Source organism: Molossus molossus, unplaced genomic scaffold, assembly GCF_014108415.1.
Source record: "Molossus molossus isolate mMolMol1 unplaced genomic scaffold, mMolMol1.p scaffold_m16_p_22, whole genome shotgun sequence".
NCBI classification, from domain to species: Eukaryota; Metazoa; Chordata; class Mammalia; order Chiroptera; family Molossidae; genus Molossus; species Molossus molossus.
Genome location: NW_023425358.1, coordinates 17586389 through 17601773, shown reverse-complemented (window position 1 = coordinate 17601773; position 15385 = coordinate 17586389). Strand labels below are relative to the sequence as shown.

At 41.6% G+C, this 15385-nt stretch overlaps 1 protein-coding gene across 3 annotated transcripts in view; it reads left to right on the top strand.

Moving 5' to 3' along the window:
- Positions 1-15385, top strand: part of SPECC1L (sperm antigen with calponin homology and coiled-coil domains 1 like) — a 140468-nt gene that overhangs the window by 13956 nt on the left and 111127 nt on the right. Inside the window, exon 2 of one of the 3 annotated variants that reach the window (XM_036276383.1) lies at positions 7418-7517. The exons of 1 other annotated variant lie outside the window; for it this stretch is intronic. The gene's annotated coding sequence lies outside the window, so the exon portion shown is untranslated. Of the gene's footprint in view, positions 1-7254; positions 7518-15385 lie in introns of those variants that run through there. One more of the 3 variants, XM_036276386.1, reaches the window with a different exon arrangement.

Below are 15385 nucleotides of genomic sequence, written 5' to 3'. Positions count from 1 at the left end.
CCAGTGACCTCTTGGTGCATGGGTCGACGCTCAGCCACTGAGCTACACTGGCTGAGCTACTCTATTCTTAACCTGCTACTAGTGGTAATCTTTTACTGAAATTCAGTTTGTTAACATCATGTAATATTGTTCTAAAATTTTACTTTTTTTTAAATTATTTTTTATCCTCACCCGAGGACACTTTTGCATTTATCTTCTGATAGAGCAGGAGGGAGAGAGGGAGGAAGAGGGAGAGAGAGAGAGAAGCATTGATGTGACAGAGACATATCAAGTGATTACCACCCACACGACCCCAACCGGGGCAAGGACAAACTGCAACCGGGGTATGTGCCTTTAGCGGGAACCGAACCCGGGACTCTTTGGTCTGCGGTCCAACGCTCTAATCTCTGAGCCAAACCAGCCAGGGCTGAAATTTTACTTTTTTAAAGAAAGTTTGCTTTATTAAAATTAGAATAAAGCATAAGAAAGAAACATTTATTTTACATCTTCTTTAACACCTGATTGGCTTTGTTATATTGAAATTCTGACATGAAATCGAGCTTTATTGCTTGAACTTGTAATACTTTACTCATGCAGTAAAGACGAATAGTCTGATCTTAAATTGATAATAGCAGAATCAGTGTAATTTAGTTACATGGTGTGTCTCAACATTATAATAAGGAAGTGTGGACCATGACATTTTGAACTCGGAAGGAAGTGCTTTTCACAGTTTTCCTCTTTTTCCCTATTACATCCTCATCCTACCAGTAATGGTGAATAGAAATTCTCCACTCCAGTACAGGATGTCTTTAACAGTTAGGCTGTGAACTGTTTAACAGGTTATTAACTCACCTGTCTAGAAAGAGCTTACTAGGATTTCCTTCTGACACGCATGTCCTTTTTAGCAGCGTTTTGGGCTATTCATATAATGATTTTGTCTGTTTTTCTAGCTTTGGTTCCATTCTCTATATAATTATTGAATGATACATTTAAGGTGCTGGCCCTGCCTTGCCTCATATATACAGCATTTGTATTCTAAGTGAGGCCTGTGGGAGAAGTCTATACATACTGCCCTCTGAGGGTGTACTGATAAGTGCTAGAAGAGTTACAGTCCAAGTGCTGAGGGCTTCATGAGTTAGGGAGACAAGGTGTGAATATGGGTGTTGGGAGATGTAGTGCCTCTGAGCTGGGCTTCAAGGTGACTTGAGCTGTACCTGTCCTTTGAAATTGCCTTTGAAGGAGGAGAGAGCTTTCAGTTAATGGACATTGGAGTTGGAGTAACACGCCAGGTGAAATGAGCTGTATGAACCAGGTAGAGTGACTGGCACAGGGTGGCTAGTTTCATGAAAGTGAAACAGACTTGCTATTCTAAACTTAGGCTGTTGGGAGCAGAGGGAGTCCCAGAGGGTGGTTTAGGAATTTTAGGTCAGGCTATTTTGTGGAGGATCGACTGTCAAGCAGGGGGATTCAGGCTTAATATTCTTGTTGGGTATGGCACAAGACTTCTTCCCATCTTTTTTTTTTTTGTCATGGTTCACTTTGTATATTATTCTTTGTGTTCTTTTACTGCCTTTCCTTTTCTCCCTGTTTGAGGATCTGTGTGCCAGGGCTGGGATTGTCAGATAAAATATAGGACACCCACTTACTTTGAATTTCATATAAATAGTGAATACTGTTTTAAGCGATTATGCCCCAAATGTTGCCTGGATAAACTGCAGTGAGATGAGGAGGGGCTGACTTCATCTAGAATAGTCAGGGACTAAGGAGATAGCATTTGAGCTGAATCTTGATGTGACATGTTGTCAGCCAAGAAGATGGTAATGGGCTTTCAGGGATAGGGTCCCATAGGAGCAGAAGTATGGGTATTCGAAAGAGCATGGCTCTGTTTGTGAATAAAACAGGAAACTAGGTGGGGAAAGTGGGTGGGAACCCGGTCTGGAGGACTGCTTGTTGGTCACTGAGTCATTTGGTCTGAGGTAGGCACAGGCATTACCTAACAGGGTAGTGGCAGCGTGGGCTTTGTGCTTCAGAGTGTGGAGAAGCTGTGGAGGTGCAGGAGGATTGAAGGCAGGGACAACATCAGGAGGCTCTGGTACTTATCCAGCAGGGCTGGCAGGGGTGGTGGGGACAGAGAGGCGGCGGGACTGCTGTAAGCCAAGACACATCGCCATGATTTTTAAATGTCTCTGAAGACAGAGCACCCCAAAAGCCCTCTGTAGTCTCAATATACAGGCCATCCCTTGAGTTAAAGAAAGTTACCCCAAGGAGTTAGTGAGCTGTGGTGGAATGGCATGGGATTTGGAGCTACACCTCTTCAGACCCCTGCTGTAGCTGGGTCTGTGAAGGCTCTGGTTATCCTTTTTACCGTGGACCTGATGATCATACCTACCTCCTCACATAAATGAGGACTGAATGTTTGGTTTAGCAAGACGTTCTTTGTGCCATTGGCCAAAAAAAACTCATGAGCTCAGAGGAGCTCATCTTAAAATTTTAAGGTTATTACTTTTAAAGGGTTTTTAGTGATACCCTTCAATGACTAAAAAAAAAATTATTTTGTATTTCAGATCAGAGTTTGTTATAAATATACAAATATATCAAATTGATGTTTTAAATTAAAATATGGCCAACAGTTAATTTTATGAATACAGTATTGTGCAAGTTTATAACTGGCTGCCAAAAATCTGAGCATAAAGCCATGGTTTGCAAGGATCCTGAATAAACATTTTGTTTTTATAAATATTCAGAAACCTTGGCTGAGGAGGGAGTGGCCAGAGGAGACTCAAATTTTCTTGCATTCTGGGATTTTGAACTTTGAGAACCAATTTGTTTTGGACTAAATCTGGAATAATTATTTGTGTATTGTAGCCAGAAATTCTTTCAGGCTGTCCTTTTCCAGCCTTGTCACTTGTCTGGAATGTTAAGTATTGTTAGTAGTTTAACAGCCTTTTAGCAGCTTGTATTACAAAGAGATCTCCAGAAATGGATCTGAAGAGATCTTGGTATGAGATTAGGGGTTTTTTTTTATTCTTTGGAAGGTGGTAAGAAGGGAGAAGATTTATGGTTCTAAGTTTGAAAAATCCAGGGAGCTTCTAGTTGTTTATAAATATTTCCTAGGGTTAAATCTTGTGGAGTAATAGAGAAAAATAATAATTTAGTATTAGTGAGCTTTTCTGTGGCCTGAACCAGTGGAAATGGAGTTGTGCTTTTGAATTTTTGTTGCTTGATAATTAACTCCTTTTTTCTAGCATCCTGTTATCAGTAGTTGAAGTTTATAAGAAAGGGCTCAGATTTTGGGCAAGCTGCTAGCCTCAGTTTCTTCTTCCTTCCCAGCCACGTAGGGTGATTATGAAAATCAAATGTGCTGGTGCAGCGCGGGCCTTCCCCACTGGCCAGCTGGCAGTCTCCAGGCTGCTTGCTCTGGTATTTAAACAACAGCAACTTTGGCAGTGTCTCAGTCTCTTCATTACTCTCTGACTCGCTTTCACAAAGCCAAATTTTATTTATTTATATTAATTTTTTTAAAATTTTTATTTTAGAGAGAGAGGAAGGAGAGGGAGAAAGATATAGAAACATCTATGAGAAACATCAACATCGATTGATCAGCTGCCTCCTGCACGCCCCCTGCTGGGGCTCGAGCCTTGCAACCAGGGCATGTGCCCTGATAGGGAATGGAACAGTCAGTGATCTCTTGGAGCATGGCACTATGTTCAACCATTGAGTCATACCTGCTAGGCTGTTTATTTATTTTGTTAATCCTCACTTGAGGATATTTTTCCATTGATTTTAGATAGAGTGGAAAGGAGGGAGGGAGAGAGAGATTGGTTGCCTACCTTATGCGCCCAACCTCGGGCTGGGATCAAACCTACGACCCTGCAACTGAAGCTCTAATCAACTGAGCCACACTGGCCAGGGCTTACAAAGCCAAATTTTTGAAAAGTTCTTTCTCTTTCATTTCCTACTCAACTTTTCATCCCATTCTAGTGCAGCCTGACTTTACCTCTGTGCTTCCACTTGGAGCTGTCTTTGCCTGGCTCACCATCACTTCCTTATAGCTAACTTTAGTGTCCACTTGGGCATGGTTGAACAGCATGGCCTTTCTTGTGTTAACTCACTTGCAGGCCCCCTTACAGAATGTGGCCAGGCATGAAAGGAGTAGTTGTAAGAGAAAGAGGGTGGAAATCATGGAGGAGCTTCTTTTTTCCCTCTCTCTCTTTTTTTTATGGCATATTTCTTTAGTATTAAAAGCAGATCAGCAAAGATGGGCATAAAAGATACTATAGGCCTACAGAAAGACAATGAGATGAGGAGCTTCTTTTTTCTCCTTCTGTGACCATAAAGGTGGTTAGGGGAGTGCACCCCTAGAATAAGGAGAGGACATGGGTGAAGACCTTTCTTCACAGGGCTGGAGGTTGAAATGGAGGAGAGGTGGATCTAAATGCCATTTTTCCTCAGTAAGTCATTTGCATTATTGATTTCTGGAAACAGGTACAACTATTAAATGTGCATATCAGCCTTGGCCTGTGTTGCTCAGTGGTTAGAATGTCCACCTATGCACTGAAGGGTCACAGGTTCCATTCCAGGTCAAAAGTACATACCTGGATTGCAGGTTTGGTCCCCAGCCCCATTCGGGGCATGTGCAGGAGGAAACCAATCACTCTGTCTCTTTCACATCAGTGTTTCTCTCTCCCCCTCCCTCCCTCCCTTCCCCTCTCTCAAAAAAAAAATGGAAAAAATATCCTCAGGTGAGGATTTCATGCCTAATTTTGGCATGAAATTAAATCCGTCTTTAAAAAATGAGAAAATATCGCCCAGATGGTGTGGCTAAGTGGTTGAGCGTCGACCCATGCACCAAGAGGTCACTGGTTCGATTCCTGGTCAGGGCACATGCCCGGGTTGTGGGCCCGATCCCCAGTGAGGGGGCATGCAGAAGGCGGTCAGTTGATGTTCTCTCTCATTGATGTTTCTATCTCTCTCTCCCTCTCCCTTCCTTTCTCTAAAATAAATAAAGGAAAAAAAATTTTAACAAATTTTTATATACATACACACACATATACATATATATATATATATGTTTTTTCCTATTTATCTTCAGATAGAGTGGGAGGGGGAGAGAGAGAAACATCATTGTAAGAGAGACACATCGACTGGTCGCCTCCTGCATGACCGGACCAGGGCTGGGACAAACAGAAACCAAGGTACATGCCCTTGACTGGAATTGAACCTGAGACTCAGTGGTCCTCGGGGCCGATGCTCTACCGCTGAGCCCAACCAGCCAGGGCTTAATTGGTTTTTTAGAGAGAGAGGAAGGTAGAGAGAGAGAGAAACATCGATATGAGAGAGAAACATCAATCGGCTGCCTCCTGCATGCCTGACACTGGGGATTGAGCCGACAACCCGGGCATGTGCCCTGATCAGGAATCGAACTGGGACCTCTCAGTCCATGGGACGACCCTCAATCCACTGAACCACACCAGCTGGGCTAAATGCATTTTTCTGATTGTGTGTTATAATTCACAATGATAAGGTTAAAAACATGTATATGTTGAGGAATTCAGTATAGGATCAGTCTCATGCATTATGATTTATTTAATTAAGCACTTTTTATCTAATCCTTTTAATGTTTTGCTTGTTTTTTGTGTACACATTCTTTTATCAGATTGGGTATTGGTTTTGATTCATTTAGCAACATTTATTTACTGACTCTAATGCAGCTAATTTGCTAAATTTCGGTTTTCCCTTGACTATGTGAGTCCTTCTCGGTGTTTTAAGTCTGTTCTTAGTTTACAATTTTAACATTATCCCTACATCTTAACTATGGAGTTTGTGAAATAAGAACGATAAATGTATTTGGATTGCTTGGGTCAGAATGCTTTTGGGAGTTTTAATAGGATATGGATAGGCATAAAAACTCATAATAAACCATTTCCTTTTTTAAAAATTCCTGGTTCTGAGAGCACAAATTGTAAAATAAAATACTTGAATTTCTGAAAGAAAGATCCTAACACATCTTCCTTGCCTTATAAATGAGGCTCAGAGTTAGCATGACTTGATCATGCAGACGTCAGGCCTGTGACCATAATCCAGGTCTCTTGATTGTTGTTCTAGTGAACTCCCTACTGTATATTTTCAGTATTTCCTGATATATAATTTTCATTGGGAAAGAACCAGAAGCAAGTGTTGTTTGTTGACATCTGTGCACCGCAGTATATAATTTAATGTAAGGAGTAAGTAAAAACAATCTTTAGTCATTTCTTATTATAAAGAGTTTCTCTTACAAAGTGTCTTTTGAGTTGCTGCTTTTATTTTAATAGGCATTAGTCATACTTGGGGCATGTAGTGTGTGTTCTATAAATTATGATAGCTTACATTTATTCCGTCTTTACTGTGGGCTGCCTCCCTACTAAGGATTTCAGGTTCATTATTTTTTTAAATCCTCTCAGCATTCTTTTAAGATAAGTGGTATGATTTCCAGCCCATTTTACTTATGAGGAAACTGAGATTTCAGAGAGTTTACTAACTTGTACTGTGATGCAGATTTGATCAGATGTGGTGGGGCAGTCTCCCAGATACTGGTTCTTTAAATAAGCACAATGAGCCCTGCTGGTGTGGGTCAGTGGATTGAGCATCATCCTATGGACTGACAGATGCTGGTTTGATTCCTGGTCAGGGCACATGCCCCAGGTGTGGGCTCAAGCCCCAGTAGGGGGGCGTGTAGGAGGCAGCCAATCAAATGTGTCTCTCTCCCATAAATGTTTCTCTCTCTCTCCCTTCCTCCCTTCCAGTCTATCTGAAAATCAGTGGAAAAATATCCGCAGGTGAGGATTAACAAAATAAATAAGCACGGTGGATTTAAAAATATCAAATAACAATTACATTGAAATAGTTTTAATAGTAATACATTTTATATAACTGAGGGAAAAAATAGTTCTAACTGGAGGTGAATAGAAGGAGTTCAAAAGAAGAAGTAGTGATAGTATTCAGATCCTGGTTTGACTACATGAGGGAAAATTGGGGACCACCCCTGTAGTGCCACAAGGGTTCCTGTCCCAGACCCTGTCAGGGCTGAAGGTGCTTCTCTGAGAAGGATGGCTTCAGAGCTTCCATGTGGTTTCTAGAGCAAACTATGTTCTCCATTCGGTGGATCCTTCTCGATGCAATATCAGACAGTTAAGATAAATTCTTAAGGTCTTTTTGGCATTATTTCTGAAGCTCAATTGGTATGTTTTCATGGATGGATGGTTTGGGAGGGTGGAGTTTCTTAATCACTGAAATAAATTGCCATCCCTGATCTTGGATTGTTGTACTATTTTTCTGACATTTGAGCTCTGGTGTAATAACTTCTGGAATGAGTATGTCAGGATTCTTGTTCTTTTTCTTGGTTTACATATATTATTTTGTATAAGAATTCTGTAAATTCGGTTTTATCAACTCTTCATAGGAGAAGAAACAAAGTTCCAAAGAGATGAAGTGATTTGAGTGGTTTGCCCATCACACAGCTTGTATGTCAAAGCAGGAGCTTGAACCTAGCTCTCCTGACTGTAAGTTCAACACTGTGCTACTACTGCTCTGATACCTGGAGGGAGGTTCTGGTGGTACATCACAGAGCCTTAGTGCTTTGTCCTGTATATGTAATATACTAGAAGGTACATGAATTATATTAAGTTAGAAGGTTTTTGGAGTTCAAAAGTACTTTTGAGAATCCTTAGAATCCAACCTCCTTTTATTGTAGATGAGGATCCTGAGTGGACAAGTGACTTAGACTGAAGACAGTGCTAGTTAGAGGGAGAACTAATGGATATCAAGTCAAAGTCAGAATTTAAAAATATCCCAAAGGCTGGGACCTTGAGTTGAATCTGACCAAATGAAAATTTTAACAGATACAGGTATACTTTTTTTTCAGAATATAAATTACAGAACGATGGAAAAGAGAAAAGTGGGGGTGTTTACTGTATACATTCGTCAATTCTGTATGTTTGAAATTTTTCGTAATACAATGTTTAGTTTAGCAGCAGTTTGTTTGAAAAAGACTTGCAAGTATTAGGTAGCTTCTAGAAAAGCAAGGGTCTTTCTTTCTTTCTTTTTTTTTTTTTATCCTCACCCGAGGACATTTTTGCATTTTTTGTTCAGACAGAGTGGGAGGGAGAGAGAGGAAGAGAGAGAGAGAGAGAAACATCGACGTGAAAGCGACACATCTAGTGGCTGCCACCCACACGACCCAACGAGGGCTGGGGACAAACTGCAACCGAGGTACATGCCCTTAGCGGGAACCGAACCCGGGTCTCTCTGTACCGCAGGCCGACGCTCTAACCGCTGAGCCAAACCGGTCAGAGCCAAGGGTCTTTCTTACATTAAGTTAAGAGAAGCTCGGTGTCTAGATAGAGAGAGGTAATAGTCATGCTGAACTTTGTGCTTGCCAGACCAGATCTATCTGGTATCTGGTATCTCACATGCCATGAAGCCAGTGGACACATCGTGTGGAATCTGGAAGGGTGGCTGGGGATTCATGGGTCTGACAAGGGAGGAAGATAGACTTAGAGAAGCACTGTAGTGGTCTTCAGATGTGGGAGAGTTGTGGGATGAAGAGTTGTGGTACTTTTGTTCTGAGCGTAGAGTTTAGATTCAGGTTAGAAGAAAGGAGTTACAGGGAAGGAGATGCCATTGCAGTGTCTTCGTACCTGAGCCCCCGCCCCATTCTTTGCCCTTTCAGTCCATCCTCAACAGCACCAGGTTCATCTTTAGGAACTACAAATTTGATTTATGGCCACATTGCCTTTAATTCGTCTTTGATTTGCTTTCCTGTGTCAGACAAAAGCCAGGGCTTGCCCATCTTGCTCAGGCCCTTCCTCACCAGTCCTCCCTTTGACATTTCTGTATTCTAGCCAGACCCAAGTCCATAGAGTTCCTCAGGTTAGCCCATGCTTTCCCACACCTCTGTGAGTAGGTGTACCTCCCACCCTGTTCCCCAAAAGCAGAACTGGGACTAGATCTTTCTTCTCCCATTGTGCTTGAACACACACATAGTTAACCCTTGAACAACATGGGTTTGAACTGTACTGGTCCACTTATACACAGAATTTTTTCAATTTTTATTTAATTTATTAACACGAAATTCAAACCTCTTTTGTTCAAGGGTCAACTTTCCATCTGAGTGGTAATCCACAGATGTGGAGGATTGACTGTAATTATACTCAGTTTGTTATTGCATGTGGGGTTGGTGCCCCTAACCCTTGTGTTCTTCAATGGTCAACTGTACTTGCCTCATTTTTTCATTAGAATTTATTCATTTATGTATCTGATTTTTCCACTAGACTATAAGCTCCTTGAAAGTAGGTATTTTTTCTTAATCATCTTTATATATCCATGTATTTATTTATTTATGCCTTGTTTGTCTGATTAGCTTCTCAGATAATTGGTATTTGGCTTGCCCTGGCACAAAATAAGTGTCCAGTGAATGTTGAGTAAATGATTTGCTTCATAGCTTTTTAGTAATCATTATCCTCCCAACAGCAGATGCTTGCTTATAACTAGGTTTTTTTTTTTGTCAGTGATGTTGCATGTGGGGTTTCCTGTAAATAACTTCCAAGATATTTTCCATTTTTAAGTGTCTGTGGTTTGATTTTTTAAATACTATTTTATGTACCATATGTGGAAGGTAAGACATGGATCTTTGTTTTCCTCAGTGGGCTTTAATTATATGATATCCTCAATAATGTAAAGGAAACTCAAGCTTCCTGTGTGGCTTTGGATGTGTAATTAGCTATAGGGGGGGCGCTTCTGGAGCAGTAAATTCTGTCTTGAGGAGCCTTGAGTACTGGAACATCCTGCTGAGAGTTCTGGCCACCCAGACTGCAGCCTTCTAAAAGTTGGGTTATTCCTATAAATGAGAGCAATGTGTCTCTGCCTGTGTCTGATAAATAATTGTTTATTATTTATTTGGGGGGTGTCTTTTTTAAATGTTTTATTGCTATTTTTTAGAGAAAGAGGGAGTGGGGGGAGAGAGAGAGAGAGAGAGAAAGAGAAGCATCCATATAAGAGAGAAACGTCCATCAGCTGCCTCCTGCACGCCCCCTATTGGGGATCGAGCCCATAACCCACGTATGTGTCCTGACCTGGAATTGGACCTGGACCTCTCAGTCCATGGGACAGTGCTCAATCCACTGAGACAAACCAGCTGGGCAACAAATAATTATTTAAAATGAAAAAGTAGGAGATATCTACAAATTAATGTGGTTTAGCTAAGAATTTTACTTTTGCTGCTGTAACTTAGTACATACTGATTTAGACCTGGTGATACATTTACTATTCTTTTTTATTTTTGTTGTTGTTCAGGTAGGGTGGGAGGGAGAGAGGAATAGAGAGAGAGAGAGAGAAACATCGATGTGAAAGGGACACATCGAGTGGCCGCCACCCACACGACCAACCAGGGCCGGGGACAAACTGCAACCACGGTACATGCCCTTAGCGGGAACCGAACCCGGGTCTCTCTGGACCGCAGGCCGACACTCTAACCGCTGAGCCAAACTGGCCAGGGCTACATTTACTATTCTAAAAAAAAAAGACAGATTTTGCCCTGGTGGGTTTGGCCCAGTGGTTAGAGTGTCGGCCCGTAGACCAAAGAGTCTCAGGAAGAGACTCGGGTTCGATTCCGGGAAAGGGCACATACCTCTGTTGCGGTTTGGTCCCTGGCCCTGGTCAGGGTTGTGTGGGAGGCAACTAATTGGTCGATGTGTCTCTCTCACGTCAATGTTTCTCTCTCTCTCCCTCCCACTCTATCTGAAGATAAATGGAAAAAAAAAATCCTTGGGTGAGGATTAAAAAAAAAAGACAGATTTTTATATTAAATAGCATGGTAATTAGTACTTTCAAAATGACAAAATTTTGGTCAGGGATACCAGAAGGGGCAAATTGAGCAGTGCAGTTTTAGTGTTGTTACATTTTATTCATATATTGTGAAATATTCATTGAAATAAAAATAGCACATTTCTGAGGAAGCTTTGTATATGGTTGCATTGGAAGTTATATGGTGTGGTGGGCAAGGTGTGGGGTTTGGATTCAGACTACTGTCACTTAAGAATGGTTGAACCAACCCTGGCCAGTTTGGCTCAGCGGTTAGAGCATTGGCCTGCGGACCAGAGAGTCCTGGGTTCAGTTCCCGCTAAGGGCCCTTACCTCGGTTGCAGTTTGTCCCCAGCCCTGGTTGGGTAGTTCGGGTGGCAGCCACTTTGATGTGTCCCTTTCAGGTCGATGTTTCTCTTTCTTCCTCTCTCTCCCTCCCGCTCTATCTGAAGATAAATGCAAAAAAATGTCCTCAGGTGAGGATAAGAAAAAAAAAAAAAAGGTTGAAACAGGAGGGTTACTTCTACTCTCTGAGCCTCAGTTTCTTCATTGATCATTGCCAATGTAAACTGTGCTTCGTGTGGCACACCTGGGACATGGTGCCAGCCCCATGGGAGGGGCTCAAGGCCTTTAGTGCCTTTCCCTACTTTGGGAGCAGTCCATAGTTTGATGTTTTTAAGAAATATTATTTGAAAAATACATGTGACATACTTGATGGATTATAGTTTGAAATTATTCTTAGCGTAGAGAGATAGGATCCATACTGTTACTGTGAGGAGAGCTACTTTTCATTCCCCCTCAAACCTTAACTTCACTGAACTAGAGACCATGGTGGGTGCTGACATGGCACATTGGAGCAGGGTGGGAAAGGGATAGTTGTAAATTTCGCCACACCTCTTTTTTCATCGTTTAGGCACTTGAAATGCTGTGAACTGTGCTGGTTTTTCCCTTCACTCTGTAATCTCTCCCATGCTAAGGGCACTTTAGGAGGTTTCTAGGGAGGGCCTAGGCCAGCAGTTTCTCCTTAACCTGGCAGTGAGACGGGGGAGGGGAGCAAGATCTATTGGCAAATTATAGGATTATAGTTTTTGAGGATTTTTTCCCTTAAAAGGGATTGTTTTTAGAAAATTGTGGAAGCTTTTTTGGTTGTCTCAGTAGTTGGAAGATGCTGTTGGCATTTAACAGGTCAGGGCAGTGGAACTGTAGACACAACGAAGTGACAGTTCCGCAAAGTGAGAACTTTTCCTGTAATCTGCACAACTTTGTAATATCTTGCTGAGTAATTAATGTAGACTGAAAAAACTGTTTATGACTTAGCCTAGAAACGAATTCTATTTTACATAAAGAAATCATTTTTTAAAACATATTTTTGGTATATATGGAATTTTCCAGAAATGCAATCACCGTGGACTTTCACGAAGAATGAGAATTGTTTTGTTCTCAGCTTTACCAGGTGTATGAGTTGGGGTTCTCCAGAGAAACAGAACGAATTATATATATGTATATATGTAAATGTATACACACACACACATATCCATAGATACACACACACACATAGATATAGATACAGATATAGATATAGATATAGATATAGATATAGATATAGATATAGATATAGATAGATGTATCTCGGAGCTATTTCAGTTCTGTTCCAGACCATTGCAATAAAATGAATGGTAATCTTTTTGCTGGCGGAGGGCTTTGCCTTCAGTTTGTAAAAATGAAACATCTGTGAAGTTGAATCAAGTGAAGTGCAAGAAAATGAGCTGTGCCTGCACACACGCACAAAGATATTTAATATAAGGAGTTAGCTCACATGACTATGGAGTCTGAGAGTCCAGTATCTGTAGTTGGCAAACTGGAGACCCAGGAGAGTTGATGGTGTAAGTTCCAGTCTGAAAGTTGGCAGGCTTCAGACCCAAGGAGCCAATTTTTCAGTTAGAATCCAAAGATAAGAAAAGAACAATATTCTAACTCAAGTAGTCAATCAAAGAGGAGTTCCATTTTGCTCAGCCTTTTTATTTTTCTTTCTGTTCAGGTCTTCAATTAATTAGAGGCCCACCCCTTTGGGGAGAACAGTCTGCTTTACTCAGCATATTAATTCAAATGTTAATCTTATTCAGAAACATCCTCATACCCAGAATAATGTTTGACCAACTGTCTGGGCACCCTGTGACTCAGTCAAGTTGATATATAAAATTAACCATCACACCAATTGTGATTCACCTGTCTAGGAAATTACATTATTGATAGCATGCATGATAGTATGTTATGAGTTGCCCATGCCACAGGCCCAAGTCAAGACTCTCTGTAGCTGTCAAATTCACAGTCTAACTTAGAGGTGTGGATTTGTGATTGTTTCTATTTTTTTTTATTTATTTATTTTTAATTCTATAGGCACCTTTTATTTTTATAAAATATTTTCTTCTTTATTGATTTTAGAGAGAGAGGGAGGGGGAGAGAGTGAGAAACATCGATGAGAGAGAACATCAATTGGCCGCCTCCTGCATGCCCCCTACTGGGGATGGGGCCCACAACCGGGGCATGTGCACTGACCAGGAATCGAACCAGCTACCTCTTGGTGCATGGTTTGATGCTCAACCACCGAGCCACACCAGCTGATTTGTGACTGTATTTTTTTCTTTCTTGATTTTAGAGAGAGAGGTGGAAACATCGATGAGAGAGAACATAGATTGGCTGCCTCCTGCATGCCCCCCACTGGGGATTTGGCCCACAATCTGGTCATGTGCCCTGTCTAGAAATTGAATCCATGACTCTCTGGTGGTGGACCGATGCTCTAACCATTGCACCACACTTTTATTTATTTTTTATTAAAGTTGCCAATACTTTCTTTTTTTTAAGAGAGAGAGATAGGGAAACATCAATTTGTTGTCCCATTTATTTACACATTCATTGGTTGATTCCTGTATATGCCCTGACAGGGATCAAACCTGCAACCATGGCATAATGGGTTGATGCTCTAACCAACAGAGCTACCTGGCCAGGGCTAGTTACCAGTACTTTTTTTTTTTTATCACCTGAGGACATTTTTCCATTTTTTTGTTCAGATAGAGTGGGAAGGAGAGAGAGGAAGAGAGAGAGAGAAACATCGACATGAAGGGACACATCGAGCGGTTGCCACCTGCACAACCCTACCAGGGCTGGGGACAAACTGCAACTGAGGTTCATGCCCTTTACAGGAACCGGGAACCAAACCCCGGTCTCGTGGGACCACAGGCCAATGCTTAACCACTGAGCCAAACCGGCCAGGGCTAGTGACCAATACTTTAAAGAAAGTAATTTTTTTTTCCTTTACTGATTTTAGAGAGAGAGGAAGTGAGAGGGAGAGAGCGATAGAAACATCGATGAGAGAGAACATCGACTGGCCACCTTCTGCATGCTCCTCACTAGATATTGAGCCTACAACCTGGGCATGTGTCCTGACCAGGAATTGAACCTGCGACCTCTTGGTGCATGGGTCGATACTCAACCACGGAGCCACATCGGCCAGAAGAAAGTATTTATATAATAAATAGGTTATTTTTGGGTTTCATGTCAGTAGTAAAAGTATATTTTCAAATTTGTTAGGAAAGGGGGTTTGGGGTCCAACGTGGGTGAGAACCACTGGTCTAAAAGATCTCTGAAGATCTCAAGCTGCCAGTCTCTTGGACCAGTCTGCATCTCAGCAATCTTTAATTTTTTGGCTGTGCTGCTTTTCCTTTTAGATCTCTCAAAACTATAGTCCTCTTTATCTTACTGGGTATTTTACAGTGTTGGGATCTACTTTCCAGAAATCCTTTTGATGTTTTTCATTGAGTTTATTTTTTTATTTTTTTATTTTTTTTTTCCTTTATTGATTTTAGAGAAAGGAAGTGAGGGAGAAAGAGACAGAAACATTGATGAGAGAGAACATTGATTGGCTGCCTCCTGCATGCCCCTCACTGGGGATCGGGCCCACAACCTGGGCATGTGCCCTGACTGGGAATCGAACCAGCGATCTCTTGGTGCATGGATCGACACTCAACCGCTGAGCCACACCAGCCGGACAAGTTTATTTTTTAAGTAACAGTTTTATTAATTCATATGAAAAATTAATTCACCCATTTTAAGTGTAAATTCAGCCCTGCCAGTGTGGCTCAGTTGGTTGAACATCATCCTATGCTCCAAGAGGTCACCAGTTCAATTGCCGGTCAGGGCACATGCCTGGGTTGTGGGTTCAACCTCCAGTAGGGGGTGTGCAGGAGGCAGCCTGATCTGTGTTTGTCTCTCATTGATGTTTTTATCTCCCTCTCCCTCTCTTCCTCTCTCTCTGAAAATAATCAATGAAAACATATTTTTAGCCTAGTCGGTGTGGCTCAGTGGTTGAATTTATTTAAATTTAGTTACATATAGCTACCATGTAACTAAATTTAAATAAATTAAGATTAAATAGCCTGGTCGGTGTGGCTCAGTGGTTGCCAGTTCAATTCCTGGGGGCACATACCCAGGTTGTGGGCCCAATCCCCAGTGGGGGGACATGCAGGAGGCAGTCAATCCATGTTCTGTCTCATCGATGTTTCTTTCTCTCTCT